General features: G+C 41.6%; 1 non-coding gene across 1 annotated transcript; it reads right to left on the minus strand.

The window, feature by feature from the left end:
• Positions 1-10030: 10030 nt before the first annotated feature.
• Positions 10031-10102, minus strand: TRNAP-UGG (transfer RNA proline (anticodon UGG)). Its single transcript has one exon. It is a non-coding gene; the product is annotated as a tRNA-Pro (tRNA).
• Positions 10103-10563: the final 461 nt, after the last annotated feature.

The raw sequence follows: 10563 nt of genomic DNA on the forward strand, positions 1-10563 counted from the left end.
CTTCAAGTTCTCTACTTCTAAGACTTGTGCCATGACTTTTACGCGGAAACGGGTCGTTCTTCGTCCCTCTTTGTCACTTTATGGTCATCCCCTTGAATACAAAGATTCCACGAAGCTTTTGGGGTTATTCCTTGACACTCGTTTGTCTTGGTCTCCCCATATCTCTTACCTCCGTGTTGAGTGCTCTAAGGCCCTTACCCTCCTTCGGGTCATGTCCCATACTTCTTGGGGGGCGGATAGGCGCACTCTCCTTGCTTTACATTCATCTCTCGTCGTGTCTAAGCTCGATTATGGTTGCCCTGCTTACTCGTCTGCTTCTCCTTCTACTCTTCGCCGTCCTGATGCTTTGCACCATACTGGGTTGCGCCTCAGTTCTAGTGCCTTTCGTTCGACTCCCATCCTTAGCTTGCATGTTGACACTGGCTTCCTGTCTCTCCAGGACCGCCGTGATCGCTACTGTCTTCGCTATCTTGCGCGGTCCTTGCAACATCCTTCCTCTCACCTCTGTCGTGCTTTAACTTTTACCCCTCCTACGGTTCCTGTTCCTCTTCACCACCTCCCTGTTTCTGTCTGGTTGTCTCGCCTACAGGATTCTCTTTCCGTTCGTATTTCTGATATTTCTCCTCGTGTTGTTCCTTCTTTGCCCCCCGTTGAGAGTCCCTCTTCCGCGGTTTTGTACATCCTTGACTCGTATCACTAAAGCTTTTACCCCTCCTACGGTTCTAAAACTCCTTTTTCTCGAGCACTTTTCTTCTCACTCCCGCTCCGTTTCTGTCTTCACTGATGGGTCTAAATCTGCGGATGGTGTTGGCTACTCTGTTGTTTTTCCTGATCGCACTTATATGTATCGCTTACCTCCGGAGACTAGCATCTTTACAACAGAGCTTTATGCTATTCTCTATGCTCTTCGTCTCCTGCTTTCTCGTTGTCAGTCTTCCTTTGTAGTTGTTGTTGACTCTCGTAGTGTCCTCATGGCTCTCGGGTCCTTTAATCCGGTTCATCCAGTAGTTGTCGAGATCCAGCATTGGCTGTTTCTTGTTCACAGTAAATTTAAGTCGGTTGAGTTTTGTTAGGTTCCCAGCCATATTGGTGTGTCTTTAAATGAGCGTGCGGATGCTGCCGCCAAGGAAGCTGTCCGCTCTTGTCCCATCTCTCGTAAAGGCATTCCGTATTCTGACTTTTACCCGGTTATCCATTCCTCAGTCATTGCCCGTTGGCAGGCTTCTTGGTTGTCTGTTACTGGTAACAAGCAACGTACTCTTAAATGTTGTGTTTCCTCGTGGCCGTCCTCCTTCCACCGTAACCGACGGTGGGAAACAGCTCTGGCGAGGTTGAGTATTGGCCATACTCGCTTAACCCATGGTCACTTGATGGAGCGCCTCCCTGCTCCTTATTGTCCTAGTTGCATTGTCCCTCTTACGGTCGTGCATGTCCTTCTTGAATGTCCTGACTTCCAGGACGAGCGTGTGTCTTGCTTTCCGACCGCCCCTCGCGGTCACCTGTCCCTCGATAGAATTCTTGGTGACTCGGATACTTTTGATATGGTTCGCCTTATGCATTTTTGTTCTCGTATTGGCATTCTTGATGATATTTAGCGCCCTCTGATTATTTTGCGCATTTGATGGTGCTACATAGCCTTCCCGGTTTGGTGCCTTCTTTTGATAATTACTTACTTACTTACTTACCTGTAATTCCTAAATCGACATTAGCGGACGAAATAAATGCTCGCCTGAAATATTCTTCTTTGTGGCGCTACGTAAAGACGTTAAAATTAACTACAAATATGCGTGTCCAGCTGCAAAACGATCCATCAGCTGAGATATTCTCATATCAATTGTTGGAAATTGGGAACGGAAACGTGCCGGTTGATCTGACCTCAGGACGAATTTCTTTGCCTCATAACTTCTACAATTTAGTGACGTCAAAAGAAGAATTGGTTGAAAAAGTATTTCCCAATATTCAAACCATTTATAAGAATCACGATTGGCTGAATGAACGATCGGTTCTTGCGGGCAAGAACAAAGACATCTAAGAACTTAACAATATTATTCAGTCTAACATCCAAAGCGAGGCAGTCACATACAAGTCCGTCGACACTGTTGAGGAAGCAGATGAAGCGGTTAATTATCCAACAGAATTTTTCAATTCACTCGATCTGCCAGACATACCATCACACGTACGTCAATTGAAAATCGCAGTGCCAATTATCATGTTGCAAAATATCAACCAAACCAAACTTTGCAACGGCATGCGCTTTGCAGTAAAAAAATTAATCAGGAACGTCGTAGAAGCAACAATCGTCACAGAACATTTCAAAGGTGAAGATGTCCTCATTCCTCGCATTCCTATAATTTCAACAGATATGCCATTTCTATTTAAGACATTGTAATTTACAATTCGATTGGTGTTCGCAATCACCATCAATAAAGCTCAGGGCCAATCTTTAGAATTGAGCAGTTTATATCTAGACATGTATTGCTTCTCACATGGTCAGTTATATGTTGCGATATTCCACAGATCACTCTCCTCACCACAACACCCCAGTGGCTAGTCTTCTCCACCAGTCAGCCCCGGGTACGACAATTCCTCAACTGCCACGTCACAGGCAGGCTAACACAACAGTGTTCATCCAGGGGGGTGACTCACAGCTTCTGCAGCAAACACGTGGAGGTACTACGGCTGCCTTGGGTAGACTGATCCAACGTCCATTACAGCAGTCCCAGGTCGACTCTGTAATCAGACACGTCATCAGTACTAGTTACACTCTAGGGCACCTCACTTACAGGCTTAGGCGCAAACGCCCACCTATCCACTCCATAGATGGCGTTGCTGTCTAAGCGCCACCTCACCAGAGGTCAGCAGCGGCTATGTTATGAGCTGATCAAGACGGGAAACCAGCCCCTGTGGCCGGTATATCCTGTCCTCACTAGATGGTGCCGTCCATTTGGAGGGGGTTTCGTGAGCCGACTCACAGATGGCGTGGTCGTCACAGCTCCGTGCTACGACGCTGGGCTCGGGTCCGTAACAACAAGAAAGTGAAGCATGATGACAAGAGATGGAAGCATGATGGCAGTAGATGGAAGCGTGAAAACGACAGAATGAAGTATGTTGATGTGAGACTGAAGTGTGATGGTGACAAACCGAAGCACGAGGACGACAAAGGAGGAACAGATGGTAGATGTCTGTCTCTGAACGTGAAGAGTGCAAGAAGATGAAGAAAAGGTGGAGGAAAACAGTAAGCAGGGTGGACTGATGGAGCAAAGGTGTCCAAGGGGGGACAGCCAAGAAAAGGTGTGAAAGAAGTCGGATCGCTTAGGAGAAGACCATGTTTTTTGCGAGTTGTGAGCCAGATTTTGCAAGGTGCAACGGTTTATTTGCAGACACCTGGAGGGAGTACGTAAACGGACTAACCAGTCGAACAAATTGGTAAAAGGACGAGAGACAATGCAGTGGCTGATGCATTATCCTGAGCCTAGCCACTGGAATAACTCTCAAAAATAAGGTGAAGGGAGTGTTATGATCTCGGACTGCCTGAGAAACGAGTCTACCCCTTAAGAGTTATTCTGCAAGATCAAACCTAACTTAGAGGTCAAAGACATATAGATACAGATATATATGTGTTAAACACTGTATGTTAGATTTGACAAGTAGTTTAAAAGTATGGGCAGTGAATAAGAATATAAATAAATGATTTGACATGAGATGTAGAGACTTTGCTGGAGGCGTGAGGCTCACTTTCAAAGGGTCTTGACCTCACTTGAGCTGCAGAAATCGTGAGGGGAGGTCGCACTCCGTTGAGCCCCTGTGGAAGAAGAACCTCTGATTGTCATACCTTCAAGAAGTAGACGGACGTTTCGAGTGTGGAATAAGTCTAGAGACGTGTCAGCTCAACTCATGAACTACAGAAAGAGTGCGGAGCAGTTTTTAAATCAGTTCTGTGGGCATCCTAGGGCGCTCTGTGTCGCCGCCCAACCAGCGAGCGATTCGAATTCTGTGGTTTGTCTGGGAAACGAGTTGCTGAGAGAACTTCGAGCTCAGTAGAGGGAGTTAGTAGATAAAACTCTAAGGCAGTTGAAGGAGCAGTTTACTCTGAGGAAGAGTAGCCCCAAAGTGAGGAGATGGACCTCAAGCTGTGAGAGGACTAGCAGTGAAGTGAAGTTTCACATGCTTCTGTATTACCAGTGGTGAAGCATCATTGCTGTTCAAGGAAAACGTCATGGTGCAGCAGCCTGGAAGAGCTGTAGAGGATCCTGGTAGAGAATTGTTGAGGAACCTGAAGACGTTCCGGGTAGGGAACCTCTAGAGATAGAGGAGAGGTTCTTATTGTCTACTTATAGAGAGTTGATAGAGTGCTTGAGTGTCATTGGCGTGCATGACACAGTGGGAGGTGAATGATTGGATAGTTTTGTATCAAAGAATATTTATACTGATGTTTATAGTATTATAGCCATAGGCTGAGTTACCTGTATATATTTATACACTTTCTAGGGCTGATAGTGCCATATTGTATTTCGAGATTTAACCCACTTGGTGAGGTTGGTAGAGTAAGTGGCAAGCCAGGAGTTGGGCTACCACTTGATAAGTAGTTGATAAGAGTCCTGATGGGATTGGATTGCAACCTGGCTCTAACTGCATAGAATGTTGGAGTTATTATTATATAATGTATGTGTGCTGTATATGTTCTCTGTCCATTAAATGTATATAATCAACAGGTGTTTGCACTTGTTCTAGTGAGGCTTCCCAGAAAGTAGAAAAGGGAGAGAGAGAAAGAGAAAAGGAACCACAGCTCTGGACAGGGTGGAACAGAATTATAATTCAAAGATAGGGGGATTGAGGAGGTCATACCAAAATATGGAGAGAATAGGGAGTCACAGCGGCTCGAATTGGGTGTGTGCACGTGACAACGAGGCCAGTGTTGGAGCCGCACTTCCCTAAATGTGTGACCCTGAGCCCCTCTCCAAGAGCAGGAAGCTTACAGGGTGATCTCCTGATCAAAGTACAAGCACTACAGGTTTTGGTTGGTTGTACGGAAGGGACGTATGCACCTACCTACAACAACAACATAATAATATTCGATTATAAAAGTTCGACAATAAAATACTTAGTGGGATTGACAAGGTGGAAATAGAGGAAATGTTTACAATGAATAACAATAGAACAAGGTGGCACGGATGAAAGCTTGAGACTCAAATGTGTTACAGCGATGTTAGAAAATTTTCTTTTAGCATAAGGGCAGTGAGTAAATGGAATGACCTAAAGGAGCAGGATGTAGAGGCTAACTCCATTCATAACTTTAAATGCAGGTATAATAGAGAAATAGGTCAGAATTCATTGCATTAATTAAATAACCAATGGCTTGAAAAGTGGGGAACAAAAAGCTACAGCTCGATTCTGCAGGCTCAAATAGGTTAGTACAAATAGGTGAGTACACTGTAAACAACAAAATAGTGTTTGTGGAGACGGAAACGTGTAGCTGCAGACTTGAACCTCCCATTAACTCTTCGAGTCATCACTGAAAAAGAGAGAGTTGCCAAATAAATGGAAGACAGCCAATGTAGTGTCAATTTGCCAGAATGAAAGGACACAGGAGCCACTAAACTACACAGTAGCTTCATTATCGACCATTCTCAGTTAGGCGCTAGAGAAGCTTGCAAGGAAACGTCACTTGAAACACTTAAAAATTAAGATTTATCTCAAAGTATCAGCAAAAATTCAGTTAAGGCAGATAATGCCCTACGAGTTTATAAGCGTAATGTTTAGATAACAATTATAAAACTAGGGGAAGGAGGGTTAGCTGCCGGTATTGGTAATGATAATCAACAAACGTGTAACACAGTTATATTTAGAAGGTCCCCATTCCAAAATTGAAGACCAGTATTCATAACTAAAGGAGTGCTGGTGTGGGGGATAGAAAATATCATTGGTTGAAAACAGAGGGTAATGCTAAAAAAAGAGAAATCAACGGCGAACAGTTGCAATTATTTAAAAACGCAAGTAGTGTACCCCCTCGTGAGTTCATTTGGGGTCATTCAGATTGTGTTATATGTCATGAAACTGTAAGAAGAAAGTCTTAAGTATCGTTGTTTGCGGATTTTGCATAATTGTTGCGATTTAGAAACGAATACATTTTAAGGAGAGTATGAGAAGATTTAGTTGCGCTCAAGCAGTGGTCGGACAGATGGTCACTTTCTTTTAACACTGACAAATGCAAAGATCTGAACATACGTGAAACGAAGAGAAGGCACGAGGAATAGTATATGCTAGAAGCTATTTCTTGATTCAGTTAACACAGAATCTGCTAGGATGGTATACATGCACGTGGACAGATAGTTTACATCAAAGTTGTGAGAAACTTTAAGTGACCAAAAGACTATATATCTAGGCAACGCAGTGTCCCGGACTTACTAATGTTCCACAGTCACATCCATATTGATTTGTTCTCCAATTTTATCTTTAGAACATTTGATTATTTACTATATTCTTTCAAAATTAATACTCACATCATAATAATAAAAGAAGAAAAAGTAATTAAGTGAACAGTAAAAGAAGCATAAGCCGAACTCTGGGTGGAACTCTGGACTGCAAGGCCGCGGAGGACGCTCCCACAGCTGGGCTACGACGTCTTCTGATTACTCTTTCATAAACACAGATCTCATCTTGCATAAACACCAAGAATCTAATAAGCAAAATTAAATATAGAAATTACCTATGTGTAATTACCTAAGTGTAGTTACAGGATGAGATCTAAGCTCGTGGTGTCCCGTCTTCCCAGCACTCTTTGTCGCATAACACTTTGAAACTACAGACGGTTTTGGCCTCAACCACCTTCTCACTTAGCTTGTTCCAATCGCCTACAACTATGTTTGCAAAAGAAAACTTTTAAATGTTTTTTCATGTACCTTTGTTTCCTTAGATTCAATCTGAAAAATATTTTACTTGTTGTGTATTAAACAAGGTCTCCCTATATCTCTATAAGTGAATAATTGAAGTGAACTATTTATGCTTTTGCTGTAAAAAAAATTATTAACAAGTTAAGTTTATCTTAAAATAAACAAATTAACTGTAGCTTATATTATTAATTATTATATATATATATATATATATATATATATATATATATATATATATATATATATATATATATATACATATATATATATATATATATATATATATATATATATATATATATATATATATATATATATATATATATATATATATATATATATATATAAACTATAAATAATAAGCTTAGTGAAGGAAAGGGAACTATCAGGGGAAAGCGCCAAGCCGTTACGACTATATTGAACTGGGAAGAGGTCAGGATAAGGATTTGGGGTGGGAAGGGAGGAAGGAATGGTGCCCAACCACTAGGATGATTAGGGGATTGAACGCCGACCCGTATGAAGCGACACCGTGGCAAAACTCTCCAGCCCAAGACGTGAGCTTTGAACTGCGTGGCTAGTTTTGTGTGTGTTAGTGTTATCAAATTAATAGATAAGTAAATTTTACAGGAATAGTATATGTTGAAGTGTGACTGTTCATGAACTTTGGAATGAGTTTGAATATGTGAAAGGAACGTAAATAGTGTCTATATATATGTATGGTAAAGGCATAATTAGCGCGCGTACACACAAACACACACACACACACACACACACACACACACACACACACACACAAGAGTCTACTTTCAAGTGTGGTCTAGAGCAGACACTTGCGAGATACTGTACCGACGCTCAGTGCGCTCAACTCACACCAAAGTATCACCTGTGTACTTCTGTATATTCAACCAAATATATATATAGTATCTTAGTGTCTGTGTTTATTTGTCACCATACTTCACGTAACAATAGAACCGTTACATTGGTTCGTAAATAACACAGAAACCTAAATGAGGAAGCTTTTAGGGCGCTTTACACTGCCTACGTGAGACCCGTCTTAGAGTATGCCGCGCCATCATGGAGCCCCCACCTGAAGAAACACATAAAGAAACTGGAGAAGGTTCAGAGGTTTGCGACGAGGCTTGTCCCAGAGCTACGAGGGATGGGATATGAAGAGCGGCTGAAGGAACTGAACCTTACGACACTAGAGAAAAGAAGGGAGAGAGGAGATATGATAGGGACATATAAAATACTCAGGGGAATTGACAAAGTGGAAATAGATGAAATGTTCACACGTAATAATAACAGAACGAGGGGACATGGGTGGAAACTGGAAACTCAGATGAGTCACAGAGATGTTAGGAAGTTTTCTTTTAGCGTGAGAGTAGTAGAAAAATGGAATGCACTTGGGGAACAGGTTGTGGAAGCAAATACTATTCATACTTTTAAAACTAGGTATGATAGGGAAATGGGACAGGAGTCATTGCTGTAAACAACCGATAGCTAGAAAGGCGGGATCCAAGAGTCAATGCTCGATCCTGCAAGCACATATAGGTGAGTACATATAGGTGAGTACACACCAACACAAACAGTCACTCAGACATTCACATGAGCACACAACTCTTGATTTGTCAAACACATTGTATCTAGCTTTACTATAACATTCGGACCATAAGCACTCATCCACGGCCTTACTGTAACCAACATAAGGATCATAAACACTCACCCACCATGCGACTATAAGGAACATGTGAGTCACTAACACTCACCCATCATGTTACTGTAAGCAACATGTGAGTCATAAACACTCACCCAACACGTTACTGTAACCAACATGTGAGTCATAAACACTCACCCAACACGTTACTGTAACCAACATGTGAGTCATAAACATTCATAAACATAAAACTGGAGATCAAATCAGTATGGATGTGACTATGGAACATTATTAAGTCTAGGACACTGCGTTGCCTAGATAATAGTCTTTTGGTCAACTAAAGTTTCTCATAACTTTGATGTAAATTATCTGTCCATGTGCACGTGTACCATCCTAGCAGTCTTCACCTTGTTGTGTTAACAGATTCAAGAAATAATTTTTGTAGCCTATACTATTCCTGGAGCCTTCTTTTCGTCTCACCTATGTTTAGATCTTTGAATTGGTCAGTGTTAAAGGAAAGTGACCATCTGTCCGACCACTGCTTGAGCACAACTAGATCTCATACTCTCCCTCAAACGTCTTCGTTTCTAAATCGCAGCAATTATGCAAAATTCCCAAATAACGATACTTAAGACTATCTTCTGACAGTTAGATGACATATGTCACAATCTGAATGACCCCAAATGAACTCACGCGGGAAAACTACTTGCGTTTTTTAATACTTGCAACTGTTCGCCGCTGATTTCTCTTTATTCAGCATTACCCTCTGTTTTCAACCAATGATATGTTCTCTCCTCCACACCAGCACTCTTTTAGTTATGAAATCCTGATCTTCAATTTTGGAATGAGGAATTACTAAATGGAACTGTGTTCCACGTTTGTTGATTATCAATGCAAATACCGGCAACTAACCCTTCTTCCCCTAGTTTTATAATTGTTATCTAAACATAACGCTTTTAAACTCGTAGGGCATTATCTGCCTTAAAATAATCCATGCTGATATTTTAAGAGAAATCCAAATTTTTTAAGTGTTCCAGGAGATGTTTCCTTGCAAGCTTCTCTAGCGCCTAACTGAGAATGGTGGATAATGAAGTTACTGTGTAGTTTAGTGGCTCCTGTGTCCTTTCATTCTGGCATATTGGCACTACATTGGCTGTCTTCCATTCCTTTGGCAACTCCTTCTTTAGTGAAGCGCTGAAGTGTTAATGGTCTCAGTCCGCAGCTACATCTTTCAGTCCCCACAAATGCCATTTGTTGTTTACAGTGTACTCATCTATTTGTACTAACCTATTTGAGCCTGCAGAATCGAGCTATAGCTTTTGTACCGCGTTTTCTAGCCTTTGGCTGTTTAATTAATGCAATGAATCCTAAACTATTTCTTTATTATCCCTTCATTTAAAATTATGAAAGGAGTTAGCGAATATGTATAAAATGTAAGTGATTAATTTTACAGTATAATTAACTTGCTCGGGAAGGAAAATATTGAGGGCCTGTCCGGGAGTTGAACCCGGGACCTCCTGCACCCAAAGCAGGAATCATACCACTAGACCAACAGGCCTTGGATATTTGAGTTTAGTTACGTTATTTAAATCGCCTTTTTAGAATGAAATATGCCAATTGAAATTACCAGAGCTAGTCCGGGATTCGAATCCGGGATGCGAGTATTTAAAGCAAGCGATGTTTTTCTTGAGCAAAGCATAATTTTCAACCTGCGATCAATCAACTGGTAAACATCACACACTTCCTTGTCGTTTGTAGGGAATCTACCTCTATTTAATTACGTGTTCCAACTCTGTTGTTTTTCTCCTGATGTGGCTGTGCAGCTATTTAGGTTGACTCTTTGCCTTGCTTGCTAAGTCATTTTCATATTGTCCTGCCTCTCTTCTCTCCATGACGTATTAATTTTTGGCACTCTGGTATTTTTCTCTGCTCACAAGTGTCCTGATATTTCTATAGTTTCTCCGCACCCCTTGTATATTGTTGTTTTGCTAGTTTATATCACATCTCTGATGTAAACAT

Source organism: Procambarus clarkii, chromosome 1 (genome assembly GCF_040958095.1).
Source record: "Procambarus clarkii isolate CNS0578487 chromosome 1, FALCON_Pclarkii_2.0, whole genome shotgun sequence".
Lineage (NCBI taxonomy): Eukaryota > Metazoa > Arthropoda > Malacostraca > Decapoda > Cambaridae > Procambarus > Procambarus clarkii.